Below are 7,631 nucleotides of genomic sequence, written 5' to 3' on the forward strand. Positions count from 1 at the left end.
TGAAATTGCCGAATGACAAGTTTTGTGTTATTTATCATTTCATTTACAATCCAACTTTAAAACAGTCGTGCAGCGTCGAACAGCCGCGGTTTAACTCACGACGGTCATAACTTCAAGTCAAAATATTCAAAACATTACTTAAAAAGCAATGCGAAAAGACAGAGAAATGCCGAAGAATACCATGGGCCTTGGCGGCAGAAATTCCAAAACTAAATTAAGTTTTATTAAAGTATACTCATTGAAAACGTTTGCTAATCACATAATAAGTGAATGAAGGTAGTATTAAGACATTAAGAAACAAACACATATAAATAAACACATATCGTGTACAGTAACACGACAGTTGCAGCATCCTCTATTCGTTCAACGTATCATATCAAAGAACTCCGGATAAAACAGCTAAAATTTATTGTCGGACAAGAACACAATTATAAGTCATTCTCATAGCAAAATAGTTCTGGAAAAAGAAACACAACGCCTATGTATGCGCCGAAGCGAGCGTGAAAAATGAAATATCCAGATGCGTACGAAAAACAGATGAATTTATTTATTTTTTATTTGTTCATTTGTATACATAAGAAATCACTTGCCACATGAGAACGACTGTTCCGCAATAGAGAATCTGGTATTTTTATTCGTTGCGCTATTAGGAGGATGGTTTTCATTTGCACGTTTTACAAAAACAAAATTTACGTAACGCGTAAGGTTAGTAGGAGAAATCAATCTGTTAGATTCGAGCTAGCTCTCTCTTTCTCTCTCTTAAGCTTGTACTAGATAAATTTTGCTCAGCAATTGAGATGCAATTAGGCGTTTAGAGGACAGAGAACGTGCAAAAAATGCACGGCACACGGCAACAGCTAGCGCACGCACGGTGTTTGAGAATGTATTTTTTCATAAAAAAATTAAATACTATCACGGAATTTTCGGAGCATACGATCACACTTTGTGTTGTAGGAGATCAAAAGAAACGAGGTGTGTACCTCGCTTTCCAAATGCCAAGTGCAGATGGTTGACGAGGACTTTTTACTGGATAGAAAAATTCAATGAAACGTAAGTGCCAAAAATAAAATAATAGATATAGCCAATTAAATGCAAAGGAAGTAACGTTTTGGAATGCCTTTAATTTTAAAGGTTTTATTAGACGATTTCTATACTAAGCGTGGCTCACTGAACGCGTTAAGTATACAATTTCATACATAAATGAATTAAATTGTGTTCACGGACGTTGTTATGTTTTTATTACTTAGTGGGTAATCAATCGCGGCTACTGCCATTATTCTTCTGCACTTTTCAATTACATTTGGTCACTTATGGTTTAAAGATAGCATACAACAACAAGCATAGCGATTCTGCTCAGTGTAGTAAAATTTAGAAAATATAATGTAAATTTCGTCGTTTTCGTCGTGTAACAGAGATAGTAATAACACTCAAGACCAACTGCTTTATCCAGGGAGCATACCAAACATTCTTTACATTCAACTTTGAACAAGATTTGAAGCCTCTGCTTGTCGAGGGATTTTGCAGATTCGTTGAACATGAACACACATCATTCACGGTTAAAAGTGGTCGTATTTTTGATGTCTGGAAAACAGGGTTAAAAGTTGTGCTTCTCACGGAGTTGTGCATTCAGTATGGAATGCACGCATTAGACAAAAAGGAAAAATACGCAAATCTGGGACAACATATGTTATTCCAAAATATATGATAGTATGAGGCAAAGATTGTAGCATAGATATATTCAATAATGATGTTGAGGGTACATTAAACATTGTGTTGGTATTTCTGTTCTATAGTACCTTAACACTATTGAACGTATTGGTTCTATATTACCGCTGTCTAGTTTCTCATTTCCCATTATCTATATAACCTTTGCATACTAGCGAAACATTCAAAAAATATCAAACGAGGATTAGTGAATAGCTTTAAGCACTTTAAACAGTTTGTTTTGAATGTAGTATATGATTGAGGTAGCAAAGCAAGCGAGTGTCTCCTGGCATCGCTGCTAATTGAGCATTACAAACCTGCTAAACTGCATCGTTTGGAAGCCCCCTGTATGCACATATATTCACACGCATTAAAAGAAATTTTGGAAAATTTGAGTGGTAGATTATGTCCGCTACGTTTCGTTAGTTTAGAGTTAATCGTCGTGGAAGTCTGTCCGAAATCTTATGTACACCGGGAATATTTTTGGAATATTCATGACTAAAGCGAACAAATTGGCTTTTAGGATTTGATTCCATCTCAAAGTTCTCAGTTTTTAACTCGTTTTTTACAGAATAATGGATTAGTATCTACTCCATGGGTCATTTATTTGTCAACAAAAATACAATAAAAAAAAGCATTAAAAGTAAAACATATTTTATGACAATGACAATCCATGTGAACTATCAAGTTTCATGCATTGGAACTAGAGGACGGTATTAGATTCACAAAAATAAAGTAAATTAAACGTCATAGTTTTCCAATCGAAAGAATTTATTAAAGAAGCAATAATATGTGAATTCACAACCAGATTCATGCACATGATAGTAGCATGAAAACTGTTGATAACAGAAGAATCTGTTGAACGAAACTGGGAAAGAAATGAATGCAAATGAGAGCAACCAATACTTCTGTCAGTACCCTAGAAAACAACACCCCAAAGGATGCTTTCATATGAAAGTATAAAAGAGCGGGTAACTGCGGAACGTAACGCAAATTGTATTTTTCTAAAGATGATTCTTTTATCCATTCATTTACTTGAAAAATATGATGCATTACTTTTGTATTACCATGAATAGTATCGTGTGGCAGTTCACAGTAGCTGCTCGAAAGGACATCATCTGATGCCGCGATGTTTAGGAAGAAGCATGAAACATAAAATGATACATTTCAATCATGTCAATCGAAATGAAGAGCTTTACTTTCTTCGACGATCTCCGGGGAAAGTGACTTTCACGTGAAAGTGAAATATTTTGATAAAATATCGCGCATAGAAATGCATCAATTACATATTTCGTAATCTACACATATTTGACATACACATTCTTTCAACATTTTATATGTCCCTTCAGAATCATTAGATAAAAAGAACAAGCTCCAGAACCATAAATATTTTTCAAATTCCTCCTCCGGTGTTGTAACGTTTTACAATGAGTAAGAAGATAATGTTTTATTACTATTTCTCACTAATAACAAAAAGTATGCATATATGGGACAGCCACTGACACTTATGTGAAAAATTGTTTTGACAAACAGTTCCGAAGCTGGTCACGAAGGAGAAAATGTTAATTTGTTCATTTCACCATATATTTGAATTACACACTACATGCAATGAAAACAAGGAAACAGATTCGACAAATATCTTGAGGTGTTGCTAGTATTTATAAAATCTTCAATGTTAGGAATCGTAAAATGTTAATCCAAGATTTCAGCACTACATCGTTTACAGTGTGAACACATGGTATCGCGTCATAACTATGTGAGGATGGGTTCTGTATGTCGATCAAAAGAAAAAAACACAATAATAATCTCATTAAGAAATAAGATTTAGGATACAGAAAATTTAACAAAAGACACAAAATGAATATCAATTCTAGTTCCAGTAAGAATATAGCAAAACACCCTAAAACCACTGGTGAACGAGACATATAATACACACAATGTAAATGTAAATCACATTTCCTGACTGTTAGATAATAAATACCAAAATGTAAGATTTACTATCGTTGAGCATGGGAAACAACAGTAAATTGTTATGCAAATCTAAAAAGGGATCAATAACCAAAGAAAACGAAATAAAAATAATTCATCATCACACTCAAACAAAGATATACAGAACACACATACCATTATGTCACATCTTCTTTCAAGCACAAGGCAAGACACGTAATAAGAAAGTAATATCTACTACACCACACACAGATATATTTGAACCTGACTGAACAAAGAAGAGATTAAAAATGCCAATGTATACTGAGTGGAGAAAAAAATGCCAAAATATCAAACAAATGAAGCATTAAAAAATGATGGCATAAATTGTATACACTGCAATAATTTGTTCTTCTAGTACGCTCCGGCGGTATTATTAGCATTATTCGTGATTGAATTGGATCGTGGAACATCACAAAGTTAAGACCGTTTATTTACTTTCAATAGGTTTCGGTTTCCTTTTTACGATTAAACTAGTTTCAACATTTAGGTTCTGGCAATGGCAATTTAGGTGGCAATCATCTCGTTAAGTAGAAAAGCCGTCAGTGCTTGCCGCAAATACATTTATGACCATTTATGTTGTTCTTATATGGACTCGAATTCGTGTGTCAAACCTGGCGGATAATCCTTTCTATTGAAACTACGTTTATCAATTCGCATCACATGTTTTGAGTATTTGTCAGTGTCTCTGTTCAGTTTTATGGAAGTATATCTTATGACTGGTTGGTTTTTTATGTCTGAAAGTATAAAACACAAATGGCGGCTCTCATAAAACAAAAACAGGCAAAAATATGCACGGTGAAAAATGTAATGAATCATTCGTTTACAATAGAAATTAACAAACGAGCGACGATTATTAAAGGAGATATGTGATGAACTTTTCAACTGATTTCGTTTTTTCACTAAAGACGCATAAAGGGCTGTGATTTTAGTGGTAGATGTAAAAATGAACTAAAAGTGAACGCAAATGCTGCATTGCGCGCGCTGAGCTTAGGGAGATTGGTTGATCAAACTTCGAGGAATATGTATAAAAACTGAACTAACGGGACATGAGCATCGAGAAAAAAAGCAAAGTCAAACAGGAATAGAAAAGAACTTTAACAAAACTTCACTCTACGTTGTTTGAAATACACGAACGAATAACGACGCATAAAATGTTCACGAAGGAAGATTTAGATTAAATCCGTTTAATATAGTAGTCGAAAGATCATTTTTTACACTCTTTCGGTGCAGTTACGTTGTAAGCGACTCAGCATCGTTTGGAATATTATTACGACAGCGACAAAAGTAAAGTGTGCAAAACCACGTATACAAAACACATATGGTTGAGCCAACGTAAAAGGGTACAACAAAGAATGGATTCGTTTATATTTATAAAGTTTATCTGACAAAACCCGCGGGGTACGTCGTTTTGATACTGTGCATCTAGTCAATATTTTGTCGACTAAATGAAGTATTTACATGATTGCATTTCCGCTCTGATATGAATTTCTCCGACCGAAAGCTGGATGCACTTTTTCTAGCCACTACACGGTACCGTTTTATTCAAGTGGCCTTAACAAAACCCAAATTGCGCTAATCTAATTTTCTTCCCATATTTCCCAATGAATGGTAACGAACGACAGCCATTTTCACGTCGCCTGTGCGCTCACGATTACACAAAGTAGATCTTTGAGAGTTTTTGTACAAAACTCAACTAGTGCTGCAACAAGCATGATTTTGTTTAAAGCAATCGTCTATCGATTTCGCTTTTGGTTTCTGCTATTGATTTAAACTATACAGCCAATCCTAATTTATCATCTAAGCATTATCAGTATGCTAAATCCCAATTCTTATGCTCCACGCTGACTCTAAGATACGCTAATGTAAAGTTATCGATAATGTTAAATTTCGAAACAAATTTATGAAAACATCTTATTTGCCCAAGCTTCCTCAATGAAACGTGCGTAACATGCTCCATATTTCCGTGACGAGTGTGTTTGTAGCGATGAGCTGCATTGCTGTAGTTTGCGATCAAATCTTCCGCTACTACAAATAAAGTGAACAAAGTTCTTTTCCTTTCCGAATCTTGAAAAAAGTTTATAGTTCGAAGACCAACAGCAACACCACCAAACCAACGCCAGCACACTTACCAAACCAAACAAACACAACCACCGGTTAGAGCTGAAGGAGAACACTAAAACCAACCAAGCATCTACTCGTGAACACAATCTATACGAGTTCATCAAAACCACGTCCCTTTATGTGTATTAATGTTTAAATTCCCATCACACTTTTTCTGCAATCAAACAGAACAATTTCTTGATGATACACAAATCGTTAAATTCGTTCGTTGTGTCTTGCCACGTATTACAGCGACATTTATACTGCTTCCGTGGTTGGTAGTCTTCTTTCTGCCGCAGAAACAATTGATCAAATATAAAGCATATTATTGCTGGCTTTCAAACATAATCTACATATTCATTTAAACCACTAGGATGCATTGTTTCTGTATCAATTTCGGTGTCTTCATCATATACTCATAAGAAACGTACGGATGATTCAGAAAGTTTTAAGTTCAACTTAAATTAAGCTCACTTATTGATGATTTTTCTAGTTCTCAATTAAAGTTAATGATAAAATTCTGTTAAATTTGCTATTACTTATTCTAGTTCAAATGTCTTGCAATTGAATACAATGCGACACCATTCTATTCACATTTGTAACTAAGCACTTAACAACAACTTTTTACAATGTTTTCATTGTTTGGATTACATGTCCAACAATGACGTAATTACAACCTGCATCATTCATTCATTGAGGTACAAAAGTTTATGTTTCACTACTATGTTTTAGATCGCATTATTGGTTGTTTTATGTGCTGCTGCCAGTCAGTTGTAATTTGAGTGTATCCGACAAAAATACAAAACAACTTATTCAATCAGCACCAACCGTATATTTCCTTCGTCGTCCACTCCTTTGAAAACTGAGCAAATGCAGTGGTACAGTCAACAAAACAAAATAACTCGGAAAAGATGGGTATCAAGAAGAAAAATTAAGTCTAAATAGAAGTGGAAATCTGAAATGCGTAACGAAACGTTTGAATGAAAGAGCAATAAGTAATGAATTGATAACACACAAGCTATAAAAATGTATAATACGATATTCCAAATAGAACACAATAAGTAGTGAATCGTTGAACATTTGTATGCTCACCTCACGTACACGCATGAAACACACCTTGAAAGTAACTTTTGAATTTTTTTGACCCAAAGGTAGAACATTAATTTTGCCTCCTCACTCACAATAGCCCCTTAAGTAGCACATGAACTGAAACTTCATTGAGCAAAGGGAAAGCAAAACATTGGGAAAAGCAAACGGAATGAAATGTTATTGCTCTCTGTAAAGGTTTTGCATCTCATGTCATGCAGTTACACATCGTTTAGTTGACTACTTATTGAAGAAACATAAAGTGAACTAATATAAACACACGTAAATACGCAATTTCCGAAAATTTATGTTTACCTCAATCTAGCTTTTATTTGATGAATTTCGTTTTAAATGAAGTAACATTGTGTTGAAATTCAATTTTTACATTTTACCATTTAAGAGTTTTGATTGTCACACTCAGTTTTCGTCAAATATCAAAATAACTGTCGATTGAATGTTTCTCGCTCCCTTTACAATAAAATGCGTTATAAACTTTTACTTTAAAAAAAATGTAGTATGAAAGACTTTTGTTAGTAGCAGAAAGTGTCGTCTTGATGGAGCAAGCTTTAGAAGAGTGTTTGAGACTGATTGGTTTTGAAATTGCCCAATTGCGTATCGTTTAAATATGTTTAACAAGGGCGAGGGAAGTAAAAAGAAAAGAGGACAGTAACATGAAAATGAGCAGTGGAATAAATGTTTCAATTATACGATATTCTTATTTTATTTTTTATATTAGGTTTATTAACACGTGT

Source organism: Anopheles cruzii, chromosome 2 (genome assembly GCF_943734635.1).
Source record: "Anopheles cruzii chromosome 2, idAnoCruzAS_RS32_06, whole genome shotgun sequence".
NCBI classification, from domain to species: Eukaryota; Metazoa; Arthropoda; class Insecta; order Diptera; family Culicidae; genus Anopheles; species Anopheles cruzii.